Genomic DNA, 26,447 nt, shown 5'->3' on the forward strand with positions numbered 1-26,447 from the left:
ATATGTTTCAGCCTATTTCTCCATCTGCGTTGTGAGGTCACTATCTGCTGGATGTTGCTGCATGTTGTTTGAGACATAGGTATTCATGACAGTTAGCTGCTCACTCCAGATTGGGCTCCTTATCATAAAGTGCCCAGAGTTGTCTCTTAAGGTTTTCTGCCTTGAGTTTCACGGGCCAGCTAATTTCTACAAAGCTGCCCAAATGGACATTCCAGGATCTTGCAAGTAAGTGATTTTTACTACCCTTGAGGTTTGGTAAAAAGAGCTCAGCTTTGGAGTCAGACAGGTCTGAGTTAGAGTCTCTCCATATTCCTTGCTGTCAAACCACCAGCTTCTCCGAGCCTCCCTTCCCCCTTCCAGGGAGTGCTTTGTCATGAGGGTTAAATGCATCAATGCCCCTCAGGTGCCTAGCGCAGGATAAGCACCCAACACATGCCATCATCATCACCACCACCACCATGCTCAGCTCAGACCCTCCTCTTCCCTTCTGGAGGGAGCTGAGAAGGAGTCTTGGGGAAAAGCTCTTGGGAATGGAGAAGCCTATTTCCAAGTCATTAGTCCCCCAGTGTCGGGCTGCAGGATGGATTTTGATCAAGAGCGGGGTGACATTTGGCAAAAGTTGCTGGTGAGGGATTGAATGATTAATCGTCATGACAACCGGGCTGGAGTAATGACAGGGATGCGATGGCGCCCGAGTTAAACACAAAGCGGCCCCGCAAGCCGGGGCGGTAAATTACTAGGCATGTCACCGCTGCGCTTTTGGAGAAAGCGGCCGTGCGTTCCTAATGAGAGGTTAACTGTGTCCCCAAAGTAATTACAGCCGATTGAAGAGGTGGCTGGTAATTAGAGGATTAGCGGTGATGAGGCTCACCTGCATGGTTGCCACGGTGACGGAGGGTGGGTGGGGTAGGGAGGGGAGGACGGTCCAGACTCCTCCCCAAGGCAGGTGCCAGAGACCTCTCTAGTGGTGCCAGTCTTGGTGTCCACGACTGATGGGACAGGCCCAGGAGAACTGGGGGGCAAGCGCCAAGGTTCTGCCTCTGATGGCTGGGCCTCAGTCTTCCCATCTGTAACATGAGGGCTCGAACCCATTCAAGAACATGGAATATCAAAGCTGGAATTCTGGAGAGCGCTGGTCTAGTCCCGTGACATCTCTTTCAGACTCCAAATAAACTTAATCTGCCACCTTCCTCCCAAGCCTGGCACTGCTGGGACCTAGGAAACCACACACAAATTCCACTTCTTGGCTGAGTGACTCAGAGTCAGGGGTCTGAGCGTGAGCCTCCACTTCCTCACCTCTAAAATGGGGAGAACAATGGTTCCTGCTTCCAAGGGTCATCTGGAGAAAGAAGTGAGGTCATAACTGCAGAGCCCCTAGGACGATGCCTGGCCACTGCAAGAACTCTCTAAATGTTAGTGGTTACGGTCGCCTTTATAAATACCTCGTCTTTCCCCCGACCTGGCGTAGCTGGGGCCAGGGAGGGGTCGGGGGCCTCAGCCTTTTTTGGGGGAACGGGCTGAGCCTTCCCACACGTGACAGGTGACAGGAACTCTAGGTGAAGACAGTAAGCGCACACGTTTTGCTCACCTGCTGCGCAACCTTGGTCAAGGATGCCTGCCTGTTCTGTTGGGAGAAAGGAATAAAATGCTGGATTTGTGGCACACTTAGTATGTGCCAGACCCTCACTTGGTACTTTATAACTATTATTTAATTCGATTCTCCACATAACCCATAAAATAATTATTTGGTCCATTTTTTAAAAAGATCTTATTTTTTTAAAGATTTTATTTATTTATTTGTCAGAGAAAGAGAGAGAATAAGCAGGGGGAGTGGCAGACAGAGGGAGAATCAGGTTCCCTGCCGAGCAAGGAGCCTGATGCCCGACTCGATCCCAGGACCCCGGGATCAAGGACCTGAGCTGAAGGCAGACAGTAAACCGACGGAGCCACCCAGGCGTCCCAAGATTTTTTACTTTTAAGTAATCTCTACATCCAACGTAAAACCTTGAGATCAAAAGCCACATGTTCTACTGACTGAGCCAGGCAGGCACCCCTATTTTACCCATTTTTGAGAGGAGAAACCAAAGGCCCAGGAAGGTGGAGTGACTAGCCCAGACGCACACAGCTGGAGTGAGAGAGTCGGGATTTGAATCTAAATTTCTTACACTCTCTACCATATGAGGAAGACTCTTTACATCCCAAGAAGCCAGGACCACCACCTCCACCTAAGGGGCTGGGACACCCCAAAGGCGAACCTTCCAGAGAAGTCTCCCTGGGATTAGCCAGGGCTGTTATGACATCACGAGGCAGGGACTATCGCTAGGACATACTTGTAGGCAACAGCCCTGGCTGCTAGTGGAGTCTGCGTGTCTCAGGGTCTGGATCGAGAGGCCGAGGGGTGGGGATGGTGCCAGAGAAGTCCCCCAGCTGGTCCCTGGGCACGGGTCTCAGGGAACCACTGAGCACAGTGGCTTAATTATTCCATCCATAAATGATAAGCCTCGTTCATTTCCAGGACTTCATGACAAATTTATGTCCTTATTTAACATGCTCGCTGCTGACCTTCCCTGGAATGGCAGGGAAACCAGGGTGGGGGAGGAGGGGCCTTTCTGGAGGGCGCGGTGGGGCACTCTTGCTGCCCTAGCTGCTGGGCTTCGTGTCCTCTCTTGTCACCCGCAGGAGAGATCAAGGCCTCTGGCCTGTTGCAATTTGCAAACCCGGTTTTCTTTGCTTTGCTTCTTCGGGGAGGTGACGGAGCGTGAGCTAAGGGCAGGGCCTCTGGAGTCCGAAAGACCCTGGTTCAAGTCCGGGTCTGCTACTTTTGAGCCATATGACCTTACGCATGCGTGCTTCTCTTTCCCCGCCTCCTAGATGAGGTTAAACAGCTGCAAATGTTCTGTGTGTAATAAATACTCAATATAGGCTAGTGGTTATTGCTGCTCTGGGGTGTTCATATCCGATTTTATTGACTTATTTGTCTTTTGGAGCCACTGCTTGGGGCCTGGTGACCCTGGAATGGGCCACATCTTAAAGTAGAAGGACACCCAGATTTGGCCACCAGGCCCTGCTTCTGCTCTGAGCAGAGAAGGTTACAGAAATTGCTGGCTGCATGAGCCCAGCCCTGAGCAACTGGGAGCCTGGTTCCAGCACTGGTCCCACCTCCAACTCTAAGCTGGCCTTGGTGACCCCCACCCCGCCCTCAGTTTCCCTATTTGTCACAGGGCCTGCCGGCATAGCACTCATAGTTGCCATGGGCCAGATGTTCCAGCATAATTGAGGAAAGGCGGAATCACCTTTTTGGGGGGGCCAGTTTCTGGAACCTACGCAAGACCCCCCAGCCTAGGTGGCTGACAGGCTCTGAGTGGGGTATGGGTGCAACTCACTGAACCACAGGACCTTAGAGCTGACCAGGAGCTCAGAGAGCACCTCCTCCAGCCACACACTTCACAGGTGAGGACGCTCATAACATGGTCACCATATATTAAGTGCTTACTGTATATCAGGCACTGCGGTCATAGCTGGCCCTCTATTTGTCTCATTCAGTCCTCATCACCACCAAATATGGGGCTAGGTATGACGGACTGCATTTACAAAGGAGGAATACAGAGGCCCAGGGAAGTACAGAGACTCGCCGGGGAAGGCCATACAGCACCACCAGCCTCCAGGTCCAGACCCTTCCCCACGTCGATGCACCATGAGTATTTGCATGTTCTCACACTTGACATGCCTTCTCGGGTCTGTGCATGTTTGTGTGGAGGTGCCGATATAAGGAGATGGGCATGCCACCTGCACACGCATGTCCTGCCTGCACATATCATTCCTGGAGCACTGGTTCTGACTCCCTGTCCAGTGCTCTTTCGGCCCGACCCGGTGCCATTCCACAAAGAGCCGGTTGGAAATGGAGCCTTTCAGCTTGGAGCGTGCCTGGCTTCCCACAGTCTTAGGGAACGAGTTTAATTTGCATACTGATTTGCATGCCAGTGCAGTCACTCCCTCAGCAGGGCCTGGGCAGGGAAAACAGCGTGCTGGTTCCTATACCACCCTATAATTCCACCCATCAGCTATCCAGAGGTGCAGTCTCCATGAGCTGATCCACTGTGTAGATCACGAAACTGAGGTTTAGAATTTCTGGGCCAAGGTCATGCTGCCAGCAAGTAGCAAAGCCAGGATCTGATGCTTGGTCAGAGAAGCCACATCCAGCGGTCTTTCCCCAATTCCACTCTGCCTGCAAGCCTTGAGGTGGACACAGAGGAGTGAGCCATCGGGAGGGGCTTCAGGGAGAAACCATAGAGCCCCAGAAGGTTCCCTTTGTGCGTGTGTGTTACAAGTGTATGGGCATAGAAGGGTGTGTTTAATCATCTTCCGACACAATGACTCAGCCTCTTATGTGACAGGCACATAAACAACAACAATAAATGGCATAGCAAACACGTATCCAGTGCGCAAGGCACACCAGGCAGGTGAGTTCTATTACTGTATTTAATCCTCATGACAACCCTGGGGGATGGCAACCTTTATTGGTCCCCTTTCACAGATAGGGAAACCGAAGCACAGAGAGGTGAAGTAACTTGCTCAAGGTCACACAGCTGGTAAGTGGCAGAGGTGGGATTCAAACCCAGGCCATTGAGGCCCATGGTTCATGGCTCCAACCATACCACTCTCAAGTTGTGCTGCTCCCAGCATGATAGGACACGTGATGGTGTGCAGGTGTGTCTTAGCTCGGGCTGCAACAATAAAATACCATAGACTGGGTGGCTTAAACAACAGAAATTGCTTTTCTCGCAGTTTAGAGTCCAGGAAGTTCAAGATCAAGGTGCTACCTGATTCAGTTACTGATGAGATCTCTTCCTGGCTTGTAGACAGCTGCCTTCATGCCATGGACTCACATGGTCTTTTCATGGTTTGCATGCATGCAGAGAGAGAGCTCAGTCTCTGGTGTCTCTTCTAATAAGGGCACAATCCCTTCATGACGGCCACAGCGTCATGACCACATTTAGCCCTTAATACCTCCCAAAGGCACCATCTCCAAATACAATCACAATTTGGGGTTAGAGCTTCAACATATGGAGTCGGGGGAGGGAGACACAGTCAGTCCATCACAGTATGCATGCTGTACACGTGTGCACACGTACACACATGAGGATGCGTGCGCACACAAATGTATTTGCTTTTCCATGTGCATGTTCGTATGAAAGTACCTGTGGGTATATAAGGATGTAGATGTATATACATGTGTAAGTGTGTGCATGTAGGTGCATGCAAGCCTGCACATGCGTACATCTGAGCATGTGTACACGGGTCTATAAGAGGTTGGGGAACTTCAGCTCAGGTCAGCCCCTCTGCCCATAGCTGGGGTCACACAAAGGGGGCTCAGGTGGGGCTTTGGGTAGCTAGGGCCTAAGAGCTAGTGCTCCCTGGATTGGCAGGGGAGGGAACTCCCCAGGTGCTCACGCCCATCGCCCTGGCCTCCAGGACACATTAATAATAGATCAGCAAATTCCAAATGTAAATAGGGCAGTCAGGCCCGAAAACACAGACATTCATCACCCAGATACAAATTATGCTGCCGGCCCTGATGTAATTACCGGAGTTTAGCTTGATGCATCCATCGAGCCACCCTGTGCCCCAATGTGTTGCTTTGTGCTGGTGTTCTCCTCACTGAGGACGCTCATCCACCTGACCCCAGAGGGTCTTTCAGACCACAGCCAAACGTCTCCAGCTGTCTTAAGCAGGTATGAAGACAGAAACCGCTGGGATTCTTGGGCTTTGATGACAGAGCTCCAAAGGTCATGGGGCAGACATCAGACAATGAGTCAGATGCCTGCTTCTGGCTCTTGTTTTGAAATAATTTGCTGCGTGACCCTGGACAAGTTACTCACCCTTTCCTAGTCTTGGTTTTCTCTTCTATCCAAAGACACTAACGATACAAGAGCTAACAAAACAAAACAAGACAATACAGCTTAGGGCTTTGCAGTCAGAAGGACCCGGTTTCAGCCCCATCCTATCGCTCTTGAGCTGGGAGATCTTGGGCAAGTTTCTTCCCTATTCTGAGCCTCAGCTCCTTTATCTGTAAAGTGGGTATAAGAGTGCCTATTGCATAGGCTTATTTTGAGGAAAGAATGAAATAAGATTTTTCTTTTAATTGGTGAATTTAACTCATTCACGTTTATTGTGATTATATTATAATATCATATATAAAATATATATCAATACATTAAAAAATCTATATCTATATATAGTGATTATATAATTATGTGTTTTATGGAGGACCTTTTTCTTGCCACATTTGTTCATGTTTCCTATTTATTAGTCTCCCTAATGTTGCTTTCTTTCCATTGGCTGTTGTGTTAGTCATCTCTTACTCCAAAACTTAGTGACTTACCACAATTACCACTGAGCATCTGATAGTTTCCATGGGTCAGAAACCTGGGAGCGGCTTAAGGTGGTTCTGATTCATGGTCTTTCAAGAAGTTGCAGCTGTGATGTTGGCCAAGGTTGTAGTCTCATCCGAACCCTTGATTGGACTGCAGTTCCACTCCCCAAGGTGGCTGCTCAGTTCCCTGTGTGGATCCCCCCATGGGGCTGCTTGAGTGTCCTCATGATATGGCAACTGGCTTCCCCTAGAGCAAGTGAGCTAAGAGAGCAGAGCAAGGGTTATAACGTCTTTAGTAGCTGAGCACAACAGGGGGATACCGGGATGCAGGGATCACTCGGGGCTAACTTGGAGCCTGGCTCCCACCCCTGTCTTGTGTTGGCTTGAATGATAGTGCATGCAAAGCTCTCACCCCAGGCACTGGGAGATATTCATTAATCCCTTTGACCCCAGTGACCAGCACAGTGTGTGGCACAGACTAGGCATCAACAGATAATGGGATGGTGAGAAAAAGACTGTAGCAGAATCTGGTACCCTCTCTGCAGAGCGGTTTCCTAGAGGTCAGTGGGCCAGTGGCTACTTGCAACCCACATCCCCCTTCCTTGCCACTGCCCAGGCTTTGGCACAGGGCGAGCTGAAGCCACGGAGGGCTAGGAGCTCCTGCCTTCTCTGAAGCAGAGAAGAGAGTCTAGACCAAAGGCAGTTTCCAGGCCTGTCTCGTCCCAACTTTACATTGATCAGTAATTAAACGCAGCCTCCAATTACTATAACGTTTGGCGAGGCACCAAGCTCGTGTGAAACCTTGCAATAAACATCTGCTTTATAAATTGCCTCTCAGTGCAGTGCACCAGCGGGGTTCTTGGGGGTTGGGGAGAAAAGCAGGGAGCTGGGGAAGGGAGGAGAGGTTAGGGAGGGAGAGGGACAGAAGGAGAGGAGAGAGGGGGGCCTTCTAAGTGGTGGGAAGTGAGGGCCTGATCATTCCTCTGCAGAATGCTCCCTCACCGCCCTCCCAGGTGGGGGCCCTGAATTTAACCTAGAGCTGGGAAATCCTTGTCTCCTGAGATTGTGTCAAGAGCTGCACGTATATCTAATGCAAATTACTTTTCTGTTGCTTTTTCTTTTTCCAAAACCCACATAACATCCCACTCACCTGTCATTTACATTTAGAGGGAGAAACATAAAGATTTATTAGCTCTACTAGCAGCCTCTGTCGGGGGTGAGATACTCTTCGGGCTGCAGAGGAAGAGGGTCAATGGTTTCTCACCACTGTCCCGGAGGCCCAAACCACTAGACACACTGTCCCCTGAGCCAGAAGTGCGCCTGTGCACCCCACCCCATCTCCTTTGGGGTCTTGCTCATGGAGACCACAAGGAAAGAGGAAGCCCAGGATTGGATGTCCAATGGGACTGGGCCAAGGAGGGCTGGCTCGGCTCACCTGAGACTTCGGGCAAGTGACTTTGCCTCTTGGGGCCTCTGTTTCTGCACCTGTGAAATGGACATAAAACCCATGGCGGTTTGAGAGGATTAAGGGAAGGGGAGTAGTAGAGTGGGTGGGGCAGGAGCTCTGAAGCCAGGCAGGCCTGCTCTCTGGACACTACCTTTTCCTTTTCAGCCTCCTCTGAAAATGGGAAGGTAAGAGTGCCAGCTCACAGGTGCCACAAGGCCTCAGCCGGGTGGGCACTTCAATGCCAGGGAGCCAGGACTCTCCAGGGCCTCCTGGGCTCCCCTCCCCTGCCTTTTCTCTACGCCTTCTTCCCACGGTCTCAGAGTCCGTGCTCCACCCCTTGCCTGATGCACAGAACCTGGGCTCTCCGGGGAAGACAATTTGATGGATCTGCTGTTGCCACCACTGTCCGATCTCCAGCCAGCCTGTTTGCTCCCCCAGCGCTGGAGGAGATCGAGGACTTCGTGGCTGGGGATGGGGGTGAGGGAGAGGACTGTCCCATGCCAAACTGCCCGCCCGGGGAACCCCACAACTGCCCAGCGCAGCTGAGATGAAATGAGATATCACATGTGTTAATACCATTATGATCCGAAACCCCACCTGGGAGTTGTGGGGCGTGTCCCTCTCCCTTACTCTGCCCACCTTGGCCAGGTAAGGTGTGAGGCCAAATGTGGGGGCCACCTCCTATCTCTACACCCGCGTGAGCTGCCAAAGCGCCAGAGTCCACCATTAGGAACCCATTTGTTGGCATTAGCATTGATGCTTGATCTTTTAAACTGAAAACAGCCCCCAAAAGGCTGGCCGAGGGAGTCCCCTTCTACCTTTAGCAAGAAATCATTGACGAAAAGACCTAATCTGAGAGTTAGTGGGGATGTTCATCCTAGTGCCGGGGTTGTGGTAAATATTTGATGAATGAATGCATGAGTGAATGAAGCCTGAACGCCGTCTGGCACCGGCATCGCTCTGGGGATGTTCACCGCACGGGAGTCCAGCCTCGGTGCAAACTCTTTCCCAACACGAGAAACTCATTGCCTAGAGGGCAGCCTGGTCCGTCTCTAGACAACTCCACGCACTGAAACGTATTGCACATGTCGAGCTCCAACTCACTTCCCTGAAACTTCTCTAGGGATCGCCTTGCTCCTGCAGCAGGGCTCGGAGGCCAAAATCCTAAATCACAGAGAAGCCGTTGCCAGTAAGTTTTGCAGAAGCTTGCCTTGCCATGTCAGAGTGTTTATCAATGAAACCGACATAGCAGGCGAAGTTTCATTCCAGTGAAGCTGTCAGCCCAATGCAGCACGCAGGTGCTCCTGTGTGGGAATGCGGCAGGATTGTAACAGGAGCTCAGCCCGAGCCAGGTGCCAGGCACTATTTAAATGTTCTCACCTGTATTGCCTCATCGACTGCTCCCAGCCCTCCAGGGAGGGAGGTGCTAGGGAACGGAGATTCAGAGAGGTCAAGTGACTTGCCTGAGATCCCACAGCTGCAGAGTGATCAGGGTAGGGATCTGAGCCCAGAGGGTCTTTGCTCCAGAGTCTGGGCACCTAAGTCTTACACTAAACTCCAGCCATATTTACTTGTGAATCAGGATTTTCTTGATACTGGGCAACTCAAACCAGATGCAGAAATAAATTGGATGCGGGGTTGAGACAAGACAGTGGCTGTCATCCTTGACTCCCGATTTCAAGTTTATGTCTATCAAAGCAGCTTCATTGTTCTTCCTAACTGGCTTTATGAATAAATATATCATTTAGCACACTTTTGGTTGTGACAGAAAATCCAACTAGCTGGAGCATAACGGCTCCCGCAGCAAAAACCTCCAGGGGTGGGGCTGGCTTCAGGCACGGTGTGATTCAGGGGCTCTTGTGATGTCCGGAAGGCTCAAGTTTTTGCCATCTCTCAGCCTTTCACAGTATTGGCTTCATTCTTAGACTCTGACGGTGAGCTCTGGTGGCTCTAGGTTTACCTCATCCCCAACCTTGGGCTCAAAACCAGAAGAGAAAGACCTTCTCTCCCTCTCCAGTCTGTGTGGAAGTCACAAGACTGACCGGCCCACGCTGGTCACAGTCTGGTCCCTGAACCCTTCTTTGTGGCAGGGAGATGCCTTGGGCATTGGGTGCATGCCCACCTCTGGTGTTCAGGGGGCCGAGAGAGGGGTGAAACAATCCCCTCAAAGGAAGATCGGGGTGTTGTCACCAAAAGGAGACAGGATGCTACAAACATCCACTGGGTATAAATGTCACACTTTGAATGCTACCCACGTGTTTTAGTTCCTGTTTTATACATACTGGGTTTCCACTTAAGATTTTACTTGTCAATGGGACGCCTGGGTGGCTCAGTCGGTTAAGCGTCTGCCTTCGGCTCAGGTCATGATCCCGGGGTCCTGGGATCGAGCCCTGCGTCGGGCTCCCTGCTCCGCGGGGAGCCTGCTTCTCCCTCTGCCTGCTGCTCCCCCTGCTTGTGCTCTCTCTCTCTGTCAAATAAATAAATAAAATCTTCAAAAAAAAAAAGATTTTGTCAATGAATTACATACCTAAAGCCTAATGAAGGACCACTGGCCTATAACATTTTAAATAGCTTCATAGTGTCTGTAATGAAGATGGGCATTAATTCAGCAACTGGGACAGCATATGAGGGTTTGCCGTCGCTCTCTCGAGGATGATAACAATATCATGATAAAGTTATTGGTCACCGCATACTTGCTGTGTACATACCGTTAGTATCTGATATTGCTACAAGAAGTTGACACTCAAAGAGGCTAAGTGACTTGCCTAATATCACTCAGCTGGTAAAGGGAAGACTGGGAAGAAGAGCCAAGTCAGCCTGACATCAAAGCCAACAGGTTCTTTGTTCGAAAATTTATATTTTTGTATGTATGGATATAATGGTTGGTTGTTGCGGAGGAAAAAAAAAAAAACCCAAACCCAACTCAAACAATAGGGAAAGATATAAAGGAAAAAATTAAAACTACCCCCTTACACTGAACATTTTAAAGGATTTTAAAACTTATAAAATTGCAAGAGTCATACTGCACCCAGTACAAAGTAAATTAAACCAGCACATAAATATATGGAATGAAACCCCAAAGCTGTCCCCATTCCCCATTCTTCAGTCTCACTTTCTAGAGAGAATCACTGTGAATAGATGCTTGCATTGCTCTTTGCATATATTTTTCATGCACATCAAGCCCATGTATGCTTCCTTTTACGTAAATGGTAGCACACTAGAAACTCCTGTAGTTGGTGTTTTCCGCTCGGTAATAGCTCACATACTTCCTCCTCTACTGGTCCGCACGGAACTAGCTCATTCTTTTTCCTAGCTGCGTAGTACTCCACTTACATGGCTGCACTATGATTTACATTTAACACAAATCCCCTGTTGATGGACACTTAGGTTGTTTCCAGTTTTATGCTTTGTTTTTTTGTTTGTTTACTTAAGATCGCCATGAATACCCCTGTATTTTCTATTTGCCTGTTTGGATGCACCAAGTCTATTCTAGGCTGGAACCACCTGCCACATAGCCCTCAGCTACATGGCCACACTCCCCGTGCCAGGTTTGGCATCCTCACCAACCTCTGCTTGGGGGACCCCTTGCGGGGGGCCTCCTCTCCTCATGTTCCAGCCAGTCTCTGCTCTGTCGTCTCCGAAGGCCCAGCTCAGAGCCCTCAATGTCTCCCTACGATGAGATAAATTTACATTTTCTGTTATTTCTCTTTTTCAGGAAAAAGGGGGCACTTAAAGTGAAATATCTCTGGACACACTGTTAACAAGGATTCATAAAAGTGAACTGTTCACCTTGTCTGTCAGCGGCCGGTTATGAAAAATCAATAGCACGCAGAGGATCCCTGCTCATTGCATCTGAGCTTGTCTGTTTAGTGGTGTGGACAGGGCGGGAGCTGCCTGGCTTTCTCAAACACACCCCCGGGAGGCTGGGGTGTTTGCAGGCGTGGGGCTCTTGGACCTGTGTGCCGGCTCAGGTCAGAAGTTGATGCAGAAAACGCATCATTTGGTGCAGAGAATGATGTTCAGACCTACACCCCTCACTGCTTTCTTCTCCAATACCACTGTGAGAGCATGGCTCGAATGCCACCTCTTCTAGAAAACCCTTCACTCGTTTATCACCCAACACACATGGAGGCTCCTGTTGTGGGGCAGGCCTGCGCTGGGCACCTAGAGGTGGTTCAGCATGGTCCCTGCTTTCTGCATGATGAAGCCAGACAGGTAAACAGGAACTCACCACAGGGACAGGGTGACAGGGCCCAGGGAACATGGGGATAAACCAGACAGAGTATAGGAGAAAGGTCCTGTGGACCTTTCTGGAAGGAACAGCGCATGCCAAGGCTCAGAGGCAAGAGGAGGGAGGGCAGGTGGGCCTGGGGGCATTAGCGGTCTGATTTGACTGGAACACACATGCACAGAGAGGACATGGGATGGGAAGGGGACCAGTGGCCCTCCACCGAGGACCCAGCAGACCCCACTGAGGAATGGGGACCTGGTAGGGACTGCCCACTGAAGAGAAGGGAAGAATGACAGTTTGAGTTCTAGAAGACTCAGGAAGGTGACTAGTGTGGAGGCAGGGCTGAGCTAGCCTGTCCTAGCTCTATGAGGTGCTGCTGGGTCCCTGTTCCTGATCATCTCCTCTTATATAATTCACCTGAGTGAAGTGGTCCATTTCCAGAATATACCACCACCCCATCAGCAGCTAGACTTTGCAGTCGGTAAGATTCAGTCATGGCTGCTGTGTGGTTGGAGTGAGGGTCTGGAGAAACGGGCCTCTCCAATGCCACTTTTCCAGCATCCAGAAACTTAATTGTCTCTCTCTCTAACTCTTAGAACCCCCAACAGTCAGAATTATTTTCTTCTATCTTTTGTTTTCTCCATCTATTCACCCACTACCCATCACTCACCCATCTATCCATCCATCCATCCATCCAACTATCCATCCATCCATCACTCATGTATCCATCTGTCCATCCATCCATCCATCCATCCACCCGTCTATCCATCCATTCATCCATCAATCCATCCACCCATTGCTCGTCCATCCATCCATCCATCCATCCATCCATCCATCCATCCATCCATCCTTCTCTTTATCTTCTGTGGTAGAAAGAACCCTTGATTAACGTTCACCAAAGGTTAATTTCTGGGTAGGGGAATTGTGAGTGATTCCCTTCTTGAATCTTTGCACTTTTCTGTATTGTTTGAATTTGTATACCACATATCCATCACAGGTGTTTGTGTAAAAACAATGCATTCATAAAAACAAACAAGCATACCAAAATAAAAAACACAAGCCAACATTTCAGAATGCTCACCCGGGTGCTAGTCAGTGGCTACCTAAGAAGTCAGACTACTCAGAGGGCACCATGCTGTGAGGAAGCCCAAGCTACCTAAGTGGAGAGGCTGCAGAGAGAGGGGGCAGATGCCCTGCCAGCTCCAGGGCCCAGCCACTGAGACCCCAGACACATTTCTAGTCATTCAAGGGACCCCAAATTAGGACCCAGTCATCAGGGGGCGAACATAAGCGGTCCCTGCTGTGCCCTGTCTTGGTTGACGTCCGCAAAAAAACTGTTCACACGCACATGCGCACGCACACACACGCTCATGCAGTTTGCGTAGGACCATGGGCAGATCCCTTTACTTTTCTGGTCTCACTTTCTCTATCAGGAGTCAGATGACAGTAGGTGATCACACTGCTGGTTTCCCCCAGATCTCTTAGCCGCCCTATCGGGAAGGCAAAGTCATGGGAAGTATAATCTGGGCTTTGGAGTCAGGGTCCCAAGTTTTAAGCCTTGGCTGTGGCATCTGTGGGCATGTGACCTTGATTCCCCATGCAATGCTTGGCTTTTTTTTTTTTTTTTTGGTCAGTTTTTCTTTTCTATCTTGATGAAAAATATGTGATGTTAGATGTCATTGCAAATGGGATCGTGGCTAACGCAGCACAGTTTATATTGCTGGTACTCTTGATGCTTTGACCATGTTTCGGCAACATTAAAAAAATTTTTCCGGGGTGCCTGGGTGGCTCAGTTGGTTAGGCGACTGCCTTCGGCTCAGGTCATGATCCTGGAGTCCCGGGATCGAGTCCCGCATCGGGCTCCCTGCTCAGCGGGGAGTCTGCTTCTCCCTCTGACCTTCCCCCCTCTCATGCTCTCTCTCTCTCTATCTCATTCTGTCTCTCAAATAAATAAATAAAATCTTTTTTTTTTTTTAGATCTTATTTATTTGAGAGAGAGAGAATGAGAGATAGAGAGCACGAGAGGGAAGAGGGTCAGAGGGAGAAGCAGACTCCCCGCTGAGCAGGGAGCCCGATGTGGGACTTGATCCCAGGACTCCAGGATCATGACCTGAGCCGAAGGCAGTTGCTTAACCAACTGAGCCACCAAGGCACCCTAAATAAATAAAATCTTTAAAAAAAATTTTTTTTTCCTTCTGCGGTGAAGTTGTTGTGGGGAGCAAATGACACCCTCCTTGCTTGAGCCTGGATTGCCAAACTACTCCCTGAGAAGCATGCAGACAGGGTGGGTTTGTAGAACCAGGGGCAGCCTATGCACGAACCATCCAGCCCCGATCAGGATGGAATGAGGATCTTAGCAAGGGCAGCCCCCTGCAGCCTGTGAGTATATGCACGTACACACACACACACACACACACACACACACACACACCCCACAGCTACTCACACACCCGGCCTGATTAGAGTCAAAAGGGCGAGTAGGGGCCAGATTAAATATGTGTTGATTATGTGAGCCTGCGCTCTTGTTTATTTCTCATAAATAAGACATGAGCCCTGTTTTCCAACCCCCAACACACACGCGCGTGCGCACACACACACACACACACGCACACTTCCCGGGAATGATATTTATTGTATGCAAATCAGAAACTGAACTGGGAGGAGAAGTAATCACCTGTTTATCAGATGGCGTGCAGATTGGGCGGAAAATAAGCTGGGGTAATGGTGCTGTGTGTCTATTTGTCGGAAGATGACAGACCTGGCTCTGGATTTGCCATACCCTGGACACGTCGGGGGCTGGCCTTGGGACCCACCGCCCCCCTGCCTGTTCAGGTCTGCCTAGTGGTGTTTGCACCCAGGAAGGAGCAGGGTGAAGACCCACTGTCTGCCTGAGCTTGGACAGGGTTTGCGGACAAGACCTTGAACGGCAGGCTGACCTGGTTTAAGGGCAGGATCTGCCTGCCGCTCATCCATGTGTGACCTTGAGCACACTGCTGCACTTCTCTGGGTCTCCATTTCTTCCACTGTTACATGATGACAATCATAATTCCAGTCTTGTAGGGCATTGGGAGCATGGGAAGGTTCAGGCGTGTCTGGAGCGAAGCACTTGGGGTCACCCTAGACCTTTCTCTCTTCCTCACTTCCCATTTCTGCTTCCTAACTCCTTCCTGAATGTGAGCACGGCCTGGTCCCTGGAAATGCCTGCTGAATACTGTCCTTGCTCTGCTATGCTTCAGGTCTCCCCATCTCTCGCAGATGGACATCTCGTGGGCTTCGCTGTCTTTTCTCGTTCCTCACCCTTGGGAGCAGAGAGGGCTCTTTCTAATGGGAAAATCCCACCATCACATCGGTCTCCTGCTCCACGACCAGCTGTGGTTCCTCAGTGCCCTCAAGACAGAGAAATACACACTGTTCCCCGTGCCCCACAAGGAGCCCAGGTCCAGACCTCAGCAGCCTGGCGACTTCCTCCTTCACCAGGCTTCAGCGTCTCAGATCTTTATTCAGGTCCCAAAACATGCCAAGCCAGATCCTGCCCCAGGGCCTTTGTCCTTGCTGTGCCCTTTGCCTGGAAACTTCTGCCCCTGACTCCTTTCCCATGATGCTACTGCAATGTCACCTCCCCGGGGAAACTGCTCCATCTAAATTAGGTCCCCTGCCAGCGATTCGCCCTCTCTCGGAAACTTGTCAGTTTCCTTCATGACACCGATCACGATTTGTCCTTTATTTATTTGGGTTTACTGGATTTTGGCTGCATCTCCAAGAGACCGTGAGCTTCGGAGAGCGGGGCCCGTATCTGTTTTGCTCACCACGGTGGTCCCGGCGATCTGGTGTGTCACCGGAGTAGCCGCTTTGCCGATGCCCTTTGAAGGGGCTGTGGATGAGACCAGAGAGGCAGAGGGGTGGTCTGGGCTGGGGGCTGTGTGCCCCAGAGGGGAGGGGGCTGGACGCCTGGTACCCTGCCAACCCCAGGGCCCCCCCCCCCAAGGGATGTTTTCTTGCGTCTCCCTAATGGCCTGACATATAGGGTCCCAGTGATAAACCTCCCTCTGATAAAAGATGCAAAACTAACATCTGGCGGTTAATTAATAAAGAGCAGCGGTGTCTGGCTGGGGCACGTGGTGTGCTGATGCTGGCATTTTCTTCGCCGGCCCCAAGAGATGCTGACACCGTGTTCGAAAACACGGGGGGAATAAAGATCGATTTGGAACAGGCCCTGCTGACGAGGCTCCCGAGGGGCAGGACACCCCCTCGTCCCCTCTCTAGGGGGCTGGCGCCCAGTCCTCTACCAAAGGGTTTTGGGTGGTAGGAGGCTGAATTTCATTTATTGAAGACCTATTATGTGCCAGGCTCTCTATTTCATTTGTTCTTCCCAGAAGCCTCAAGAGGTGAATGTCTCTGTTCCCATTTCCATACAAGGAAACCAATTTACACACAAGGAAATCAGGGCTCAGCTGCCTGGCTCAGAACCTAGACTCCTCCTCCCTCACTAGGAATCAGGGGTGCCGGGCAGTGCCAGATGGGGAGTCACTGGGGTGCCTGTCACAAATGCAGATTCCAGGGCCCCAGCACCCTGGAGTGGGGCCCAGGAGTCTGTATTGGTAACAAGAGCCCCATGTGATTCTGGAGTGGGTAGATTGGGTCTCTCACCTTGGAAAACACTGGTCTCGGGAATACTGTCAAACGCTTCCTGAGCACCTGCTGTATGCCAGGCCCCAGGCTAATTCCAGTAACACTTAGGCTGGAAGGGTGGACGTCTTCATTTTACAGACACGGCCCAGAGAGGGAAAGAGACTTGATCAAAGCCACACAGTGAGGCAGGCGGGCTCCAACCCAGATCCTCTGACTGCCCCTGGCCTCAGGGCTTCCCAGCTGTCTCCACCTGGCCCCCTGGGAAGGGGAGAGGACCTGGCTTGCCGCTGCAGGAATCACTTGCCAGGACTGGGTCACTGAAATATTAATAGGGCTAATGTTTCAATTACTACTTGGGACATCTTGGCAGGCCTGGTCCCTAACCTCAGCTGAATGTGAGTACCAGGGGGACTTTATACAAGTGTGTGGGGAGCCCACCTAGGAGCCTGTGGCTGGTTCCCCAGGCTTCTCGGACCGGGCAAGTAGCTGTCTAAAGTCCTATTCGACGGGGTGGGGGGGACGTGGCTGCTGGACAGCTCTCCACATTGACCAGGAGGCCATGAGGGTAGGGTGGAGGGTGGCCAGCAAGGTGGGCTGGGACATGGCTCTGAGGCTCCAGGGAGGGGAAGACAGAAGGCTGTGAGAGATTTAGTTTTTTTTAAGATTTTATTTCTTTGAGAGAGAGGGGCAGAAGGAGAGAGACAAGCAGATTCCCCGATGAGCACAGAGCCCAATGTGGGGCTCCATCCCTGGACCCCGACATCATGACCTGAGCCGAAATCAAGAGTCAGATGCTCAACCAACAGACCCCACCCAGGCGCCCCAGGCTGCGAGAGACTGAACTTGGAGCAAGGGATGTCTGAATCCCAGTTCCCTCGCCAACTCTCTGTGGGGCTGGGCGGGGGGTCTCACCCGGAAACCAGGCCCCGAAGGGGCCTCCCATGGCCGTGGTGAGGAGAAAACGAGGCCCTGGCTGTGCACGGAGGCTTAAGTGCAGCCCGGGGTTACTCTGAGAGGCTGGAGTTTCAGGCAGACAGGTTCAAACGGTAGCTGCGTGAACCAGGTGCCCCACGTGGCTGGGCCTGTTTCCCCATTGTCCCAGCTCACGGGGTTCTTGTGGTAATTACATGATATAAAAAGCTTAGCCCAGGGCCTGTCCTTAGCACAGAAACAACGGCACTGACAGGTGTGGGGTTGTCTTAGCATTGCCATTCCGATGATCCTATTGGGAGCCCATGTTGCTTGCCCGTTTCAGGGTTTCCTGTCCCAGCTGAGCGCAGCCAGTGGTCCGTGTGGCGCTCCCAGCTCCAGGATTCCCACTTGCTTGTGTCTGAGGGGTTGGCCCGGTCATCCCGTGGGAGGGGGCGCCAGCCAGCCCAGAACCGCTCGGCATAATTGAATTGTTACCGACGTGCCCTGGTGACTCTGGCCCACATACATGATAACGCTCCCAGGGGCTGACCTGGCTCCCACCTCAGAGACCTCCTGGCAGCCTGGAAGGTGGCCCGATCAGGCCGGGAAGTTGGGGGCCCGAGGGGATTATAGGACGTGTGTGTACCCCGGGGTCCCTGCCTCTGGCACCGACTTGCTGTGTCACCTTGGTTAAGACCCTTACCCTCTCTGGGGCTGTCTCTGTCCCTCAAGTCAACTCCTGTGTCTGTGTCTGAGGGTGGGAGGTGGGGGAGAAGAAAGGAGCCCAACTTGGGGGCTCATTTGAGGCTCCTCTCCCATGTCCCCCAGCTCTAGCCCACTTCCCCAACCATTCTCAGGCCTGCCTCCTAAGGCTCCCACAGCAGCCAATGTTCGCTGCCTGCAAAGTACGTCTTGGCATGAGCCCCATTTTTCAGCTAGGCAAACCGAGGCTCCGAGAGGTAAGGTAACATGTTCAGGGCCCACAGCCAGGAAGTTATCAGATCCTGCACTTGAACACGGGTCTGTCCGACTTTCCCTGAGCCCAGGTGCCCACCCTCCCTGCTACTCCACCCCCGATCCTGCCCCATCTTCCCCTCGGCCAGGACCACAAGTTGGGGGAGACGCTCCTAGCCACCTCCCTCCTCCCCCACCCCCTCCCAGGCCTGCCCTGGGCAATCAGGTTCTTCGGATATGATTTGGGATTCTAATGAACGGAATGATTTGGCATTTAAATAATTATCCACTCTCTGTTAGTGCTGCTGAGTCGGGAGAAATTTCCGCATCTTATTTATGAATATGGTTTCTCCCCATCGTTGGGTGGAGATTTCCCAGACACCCCCTCCCAGGGCCTCCTCTCTTAAATGCCTTTCCAGCGCGCGCCTCCAGTGGAGCCTTCCCCCACACGAGCCCCTAAGTGCCTATTAACAACGTCTCGCTTCCGCTATCAGCACCCATTCACGCCCCTTTTTTATCTTTACATTTCAATATCATTACAAATCCTAGTGTTATTCAAATTGCATCAATTATTCAATTTCTCCTCCCGGAGTGGAGGCAGCGGCTTCCCAGTGGCTGAGCAGGAAAAAAGCAAAGGCCTTTCAAGGAGGTCTTGAAATTCACGGGGGGATTCAGCCGGCTTCCATTAACCTGGGCTTTTTGGCTCCCACAAACCGTGGCATTGATTAAAACACACACACAGTTTCAATTTGGTTCGGGGAGAAAGCCTGCTGCCGAGAAGCACTTCAAGAACGGTCTGGGAGATAAAATGCTTTGGCTGCCCCGGGATCTTCATCCCCTAAACATTTATTGAGCCCCTGCTGTAAGAAGAACGACCACCACTTATTGAGCACCTACTGTGTGCCAGGCACCACTAGGGTCTTCACAGAAGATCCCTCCTCTATCTTCAGGACCAGCTGGTGGTGGGGTGGTTTTAAGAACAGGAAACCGAGGCTCAGAGAGGGGAGGTCTCTAGCCCAAGGCCGCACAGTGGTAGAGACTGGTTTGTTTTCAGGACCCGGCCTCTCAACCATTATGCTATCAGCTAGGGTGGTAGGGTTTGGGTGACCCCAAGGAATAGCCAGAGAAGGGCCTGAGGGAGTGGGAAGGAGAGAGAATGAACACTTCTTCCCACAGGGCCCTTTACTGAAGGTTCACATGAGAAATGGTTCACTTCTCATTACTCATAAAAGCCCTTTTTTCCCCCCTAAGCAACTGGGAGTTTCTCGGCTCCTGGACACTGAGTCATATCGTGGTCACATTTCTCTCTTTGCTTTGGCTGCCAGGAAACTCTGAGCCCACTGCTCACAGCCGTACAGGAAATTACCCCGTCACGTTGCCATCCTGGTCCACTCACCGGGGCCTTTCCTGTTTGGGTGTGGCGTGTGTATTTACAAACCACTTCTAAGCCTTTCTGCAATGAGGCCAGCTATAAGCACCTTTGAAAAAAGGCTTTTAAGCCTCCATTATGAAGTGTTGATTTTATGCAAGTTCTCATTTAACCTTGGCAAGAGGTTTATTCCCACTTCACAGATGATGAAACCGAGGTCCAGAGAGACTATGTGACTTGCCCAAGGACACACAGTAAGTGGCAGAACCAGGACTGGAACAGAGTGTGCAGCCCCCAGGCCCAAGCTCCTCCCACGACCCAGGGGAGACAGAAGGCCAGAGAGTGTGGCCCTGCCCCAGGCTCCAACGTCCCTGTTCTGCATCTTGGTCTGGCAGGAAAGTGTCAAGAAAGAGCATCTGATCACGAGTCGGTGGACATGGTCCCCACCACCTTGCTGCATGACTCTCTCTCTGGGCCTCAGTTTCCCCCACTGAACACCGTTGGGCCATCCTCCAAGGCCCCACGCAGCTCTGACCTCACCTCACTGTTTCTGCCCGTTTTCCCAGTGCATCCGTCAGCATCTGAGCCACAGTCACCACTCCCTGAGGCAGGTGCAGACCCTGGGGAGTTGTGTCACCTGGTTCCCAGGCTTTCCTGATGCCACCGACAGGAGGAGGGAGCCCCCGTGGTGGTGACAGGGCTGTGACAGGCGTCTCCCACAGCAGCCACCTGCGCGCTCCGTGAGCCTGGGTCCCCCGGCAGGCAGCACCTTCCTGGCAAGACAGGAACTCCCAGGATGGGGAAGGAGGCAGGGTGAGGATGGGGAGAGGCTGAGATCTGGGTGGGGCTCTGTCCCTTCCCGAACTCAAGGGCTCTGGGTCTAGGGTCCCGGGGCCCCAGCCTGGTCTCGGAAGGTCTGGGCTTCCAGCAGGCAGTTGGCACCCTAGACTGATAGGCGCTGGAGACTGGGGGCAGGGAGCGCCACTGCAGGCGAAAGGGACCACGTTTATGGAGCACCTACTAAGTGCATTATTTTCCACTGGAGGCTGCAAACTGTCAGTCCACGCATCAAATTCAGGCCACAAACATGGTTTCTCTAGCCCATGGTGTGCTTTGAAAAAGCTCAAATTCGTTTTTTTTTTCTGACACTTACAAATAGGGAAATCGTACAGAAAATCAGGATTTAGGGTTCTGTTCAGAAGTCAGACCACCAGGCACTGGTGAGCCCCCTTCCCCACAGGATTGCTGGGTGCTTAGGTGGAGCTTGCTTCCCCTTGCCTGCTCCCCACCCAGATCCCCCCCAGCCCTGTTGTCTCCCTTACATTTCCTGCCTGGTCCCCGTGGCCACCCCGAGTGCTCACCCCCTCTTATAACCATAAATGCCTTCTGGGGAGGTGTTATTAATTCTCATTTTATAGATAAAGAAACTGAGGACCTCCAGGTTACACCCATCACACCAAATCCCACAACAGGTAAGCACTGGGGGCAGGATTTAACCCCAGCCCCTGGTCCCCCAAACCCCTCCTGTTTCCACCCCCCCGCCCCGACTCTCTCCCACCCAGAACAGACAGCCCCAGCGGCCTCCCTTTGCACCGGGTCCCTAAGTCCTTGGCGTCCTTGTGAAAATAAATGGCCTTGGATGTCCTCTCAAGCTTTAATGAGGAGTGTGGCAATTGGAATTTGGGCTCCCTGGGGTTAGAACCAGGAATCTAACCAGTGGTCAGGCTCTGTGCTGGCAACTTTGAACACCATCTCTTTTCACCCTCATGGCTCTGCAGGAGGTTTAACAGATCAGGAAACGGAGGCCCTTCCACCATCCTCCACAGCCCCATACCTCTGTCTTCCTTTTAACTGTTTGATGGCCTGCCCCCCCCCTTCCTACCTCAGGGCCTTTGCTCATGCTGTCCCCTTTTCCTGGACTGCTCTACACCCTCCCGTACGTAAGCCTTCATCATCTTCCCTGGCTCCTCCTGGTCTTGTCTCCTAGAGTTCCCTGTACTCTTTGTAGTATTAATAGTGATAGCAACGCCTGCTAAGACTTACTGAGCACTTTCCATGAGCCAGGCACTGTTCTAAGCAGTTTGATTATATTATCTCACCCTCGGAAGTGGCTGCAATTATTGCCCTCCTTTTACAGATGGAGGCACAGAGAGGTTAAGTAACTTGCCCAAGGTCACACAGCTAGTGTTGAAATTTTTACCTTGGGCTGTGTGACTATGGGACTATGCCTCGGGGGGGGGGGGCCTGCTCTTGATAAATAAATACGCTTTAAATGAATGAACACACCAGGATTATGGCTCCAAATTCCATGCCCATGACCACAAGGGTCTATGACTGTCACCTCCGCCTCCTGCCAGGGTGTCTCACCACTGGAGCTGCCCCCAGATCCTGTCTGGCTTCCAAGGAAATGCTAAGTTTGCCAGCCCTCCCCACCCTCACCCCCAGTATCACCAGTGAGAAAGGGGCCAGATAGGATTCAGTCCCGCAGACGGAGTCACCCTCCCCCCCCCCACCAGGCTGGAGCCGTGGACCAGCCTCTAGGAGATTCCCAAGGAGCCCCTCAGTCTTCCGTGGTACCCTCCTTCCTCACCGCCCTCCCCTGCACCAGTTTACTGCCAATGACATTCAGATAAATGGCTGCTGTCAGCCAGGCCAGTCCTACAGAAAGGCGTGTCGCGTGATATATGGCACCATCTTCTAGAACCACAGGACTCACTGCTCAGGGCCTCCGAGGGAGTGCTCCCCCACCCCTGTCAGCCTCTGACCCTGGGCCACATCTGGGCTTCGGGGTCCCCCTCCTGTTCAGCCCTGGGGATGAGTCTCCCATCAGACACGATTACTGGGGTCTTTAATCACATGCTGTTAAGAGCCTGGCCCACTACTTCCCTACTCTTGGGGCCACTATGCAACCCCAAAGCCAACCTCCATTGCTGTCTGCTCTAGGTGTGCCCTCCTGGATTATTCTGGGGCAGAGGGGGCTGCATGGGTAGTGGCCATTGCTCCGACCCTCCGCTTCTGGGCCCAGAGGGAGGAGATCCAGCCCAGCCCAGCCCAGCCCCCACTTGGGCAGCTAATGAAACTCTGGTTTACGATTGTGTATCCCTTCAGCCAGCTCAGCTGGTGCGGGGAGATCGGGGCATGGCACGAAGCTGTTGCCCCTTGGGCCCTGCTAGCAGCCCCTGGGGAGGGCTGGGGTATCCAAAGCCACCGGGTCCTCATATTTCAGGGGGCACCCAAAGGCTCTCTCCTGCCCTTGGACTTCTGCCAGTGCCAGCAGGTTTGTCATCTTCCAAGTGAGATTAATGATAATAATAGCTAGCACTTGCAGAGTTCTGTGCAAACGTTTTATATGCAGCAAAACTGCTGCCATAATATTGAAATGTGGGGCCGAAGTATTCAATTGCAAAGTACAAAGTCACATGGGATGCCAACCAAATGACTAGAGCCAGCCAACAGGAAGACTTGGGGAACAAATCTGAGTATAATCAAACTCACACTGTGAGCATGGACACGTGGTCCTTGAAACAACCATCTGAGATTGTTGCCATTACCCCACGTCACAGACGAGGTAGGCCGAGGCCCAGAGAGTTTCACAAAACTGCCCAAAGACACACAGCCGGTAAATTGCTGGGCTGGGATTTGAGTCCAGGAGATGGGGCTCCAGAGTCCCTGCTTTAGCCACCAGCCCAGGCTGCCTGCCGGAGCTAGAGGGAAGACCTAATGAGAACGAGCAGGTGCGGAGGTCCTTCCACCCCGGCCCTGGGCACCAATATCACCAACTCTCCCTTAGAAGCATCAGCGCTCATGATCCTCAGTGGCTAATCTAGCCTATTTTTCTTCCCCCAAACCCTCTGATAGAATCTAATGGCCTTTCGTATTTCCTGGTTCTGAGCTGTGGGAATCTGCTTCCTCACCCCTCGGGTACCCACCTGGTCACCCCTTTCTGGCAGAGAGAATGAGAGAACATGTAAATTCTGGTGTCTCTTCTTAGAAGAGCACTAATTCCATCATGAGGGCCCCACCCTAATGACCTCATCTGAACCTAGTCACCTCCCAAAGAAGCCATCTCTGAATACCATCACACCGGGAGGTGGAGCTTCAGCATGGGAATTGGGGGGGGGGGGGGGGGGAGAGGCCCAATTCAGTCCATAGCCCCATGTGCTGGGGAGACAAAACTTTCACATGGGGAACTGGGTGGGCGGGTTCCACTCCTGGACTCATGTTGACTCACCAAAAATTTGCAGAGCCCCCGATACGAATGTGGCACCACTGTGGTCACTGAGAACAAGACAGATGGGGTTCCGGCCTGCTTTCCGTGGAGAGGACGGCACACAAACTAATAGGGAGGGGCCAGTGCAGTGCAGGGAAGAAAATAAAACAGGGGGATGGGAAAGAGAGTGATCAAGGAGTCAGGAAGGGCCTCTGTGAGGAGCAGGCCAGGGGCTGAGTCAGGAGGATTGGAAGCCAGCCCCGTGAAGAGCTGGGGGATCAGTATTCCGGGTGGGGGGAACAGCAAAGGCAATGGTCTGGAGGTGGAAAGAAACAGGATGCTTGGGGAATCAAGAGAGGGCTGAGGGGCAGGATCAAGGGCAGGGGACAGCACCACCCATTGTCCCTCGGACTGACCCTGTGACTCTTGGCCAGAAAAGGGCAAATGGCCAGCAGTGAGGGAGGAGGGGTGGGTGGCGTGGTCCACTCTACCCAGCCTGTAGCAGTCAGCTCAGCCTCTGTAACAAAAGAACCACACACCGAGGGGCTTGCACAATGGAAATTCATTCTCTCGCAGTCCTGGAGGCGGGAAGCCCCAGAGCCAGGTGCCGGCAGGTTTCGTTTTTTGGGTCCTCTCTCCTTGGCCTGTAGACATGGCTCTCTTCCCCTCTCTGTGTCTTCACCTGGATCCCCCGGTGCGTGTCTGTGTCGTAATCACTTCTTATAAGGACACCAGTCATATAGGAGCAGGTCCAACCCACATGACCTCACTTTACCTTGGTTACCTATGTAAAGGGTCTATCTCCAAACAGAGTCACATACTGAGATCCTGGGGGTTCGGGCTTGAACATATGACCTGGGGTGGAGCGGGGAGCAGTTCGGCCCCTAGCAGTGTCCCACCCACATCCTCTCACCCTATTCGACGGGGTGCCCATCGGCCCAGCCTCCAGCTCGCAGCACTTACATTTCTCAGCCCGAAGGCCTTCTCGGAAGCCGGTCTTGTCACTTGTAAGCCAAGCTGGAAGTACTGGGAAATTCACGCCCTCCCCTTCCCCCCAGTGGTAATGCGGGTCGATTTGTAAATACCTGTAAATAGTCCCGGCTCCCGGCTCCTTGAGGAGTGTGGGTGCTCCACGCTGCGTTCCAGAGTCCCCGGGGGGCGTCACGCACCTTTTCCTGGCTGCTTCCTGGGGTGAGCTTCATCTCCAAAACAGACTTGCGGTCACACCCCTGTCTCAGGCGGAGCCGGTGGCTTGTCCCTCCAGGCCCCTGGGAGTTTGGGGATAGTGAGCGCTGCTGAGGACTGTCCCCGGAAAGTGGCAGGCAGAGCGAACGGGGCCCTGGGCCTAAAGTACCAGCCAGAGCCTCCATTTACAGCGTGTCTCCTTCCCCCCCCCCCCAGGCACTGTGCCTAACGCTCTACCAGCCTCCTCCTCATAAACCCACATCAGCTCCACGTGGTGCAAGTTCTATTCTTAGCCCCCTTTTACAGATGGGGAAAACGAGGCTCAGAGAAGTCTCACTTCCCTGAGGATGCAGAGCTGGGTTCGCAACCAACACTCTATCTACCGCCATGTAAGGCTGGGGCCTCAGATGCCCCGTGTCCCAACTTCCCCGGGCTCGCAACTGCTCAGGGCCCCCTCGGTGCTCGCTGGGGCCCACGACAACTCCCCGCCCGCCCCCACCCCCCGCCCCCGCCCAGCCGGGACCGTTATCTGTTTTGTGCACGGCCTGCGCCCGTCAGGGTAATGGACTGTGCTTGTCCTAGCGGAGGTGGCCTCTGGCAGGGATGATGTATGAGGCGCTATTGTTTGATATGAATGCATTAGGCGACATTCCCGATAAAGACTTTACCAGCAGAGCCATCCGTGCTGGCAGCAACCCCTGTGGAGGGAGGCGGGCAGAGGCAGAGAAGCCCGAGGCCCCATCAAGCAGGGTTCCCAGGGACGTGGAGGCGGGAACCGGCCGCTTTCAGCGAGGCGGAGACCCGGTCACTCTTGCTTTCAAACTTTTGCATCCCATGTCTCACAGCCTGCCAAGCAGCAGAGTGTAGACAGTGGGTCTCAGACTCGTTCAGTCTGAACGTGTCAGAATCGCCTGGGGAGCTGGCTAAAAAGGCAGGGTCCTGGGTCCACACCCGGATCCGCTGAAACAGAAATCCCCGGAGTGATGCCCGGCATTCTGCCTTTTCACACCAGTTCCTTCCGTGAATCTAGTATAGCTGGGCCAGGCCCCCAACGTGGTCCCAAAAGTGATGTAGGATGAAGAGAATGGGGTTTGAGGTCAGAAGCCCCCTGGGTTTGAGTCTGGGCTCCTCTCAGAA

At 52.6% G+C, this 26,447-nt stretch overlaps 1 long non-coding RNA gene across 1 annotated transcript; it reads right to left on the reverse strand.

The window, feature by feature from the left end:
• Positions 1–6,356: 6,356 nt before the first annotated feature.
• Positions 6,357–24,601, reverse strand: LOC141370618 (uncharacterized). Its single transcript, XR_012374809.1, has 3 exons — positions 24,542–24,601; positions 7,809–7,858; positions 6,357–6,634 (listed from the first exon to the last, which is right to left on the reverse strand). It is a non-coding gene; the product is annotated as an uncharacterized lncRNA (long non-coding RNA).
• Between the last annotated feature and the right edge of the window lie 1,846 nt (positions 24,602–26,447).

The sequence above is a fragment of the Callorhinus ursinus genome, unplaced genomic scaffold (assembly GCF_003265705.2).
Source record: "Callorhinus ursinus isolate GAN/ISIS: 27379988/994484 unplaced genomic scaffold, GSC_fseal_2.0 scaffold41, whole genome shotgun sequence".
Classification (NCBI taxonomy): domain Eukaryota; kingdom Metazoa; phylum Chordata; class Mammalia; order Carnivora; family Otariidae; genus Callorhinus; species Callorhinus ursinus.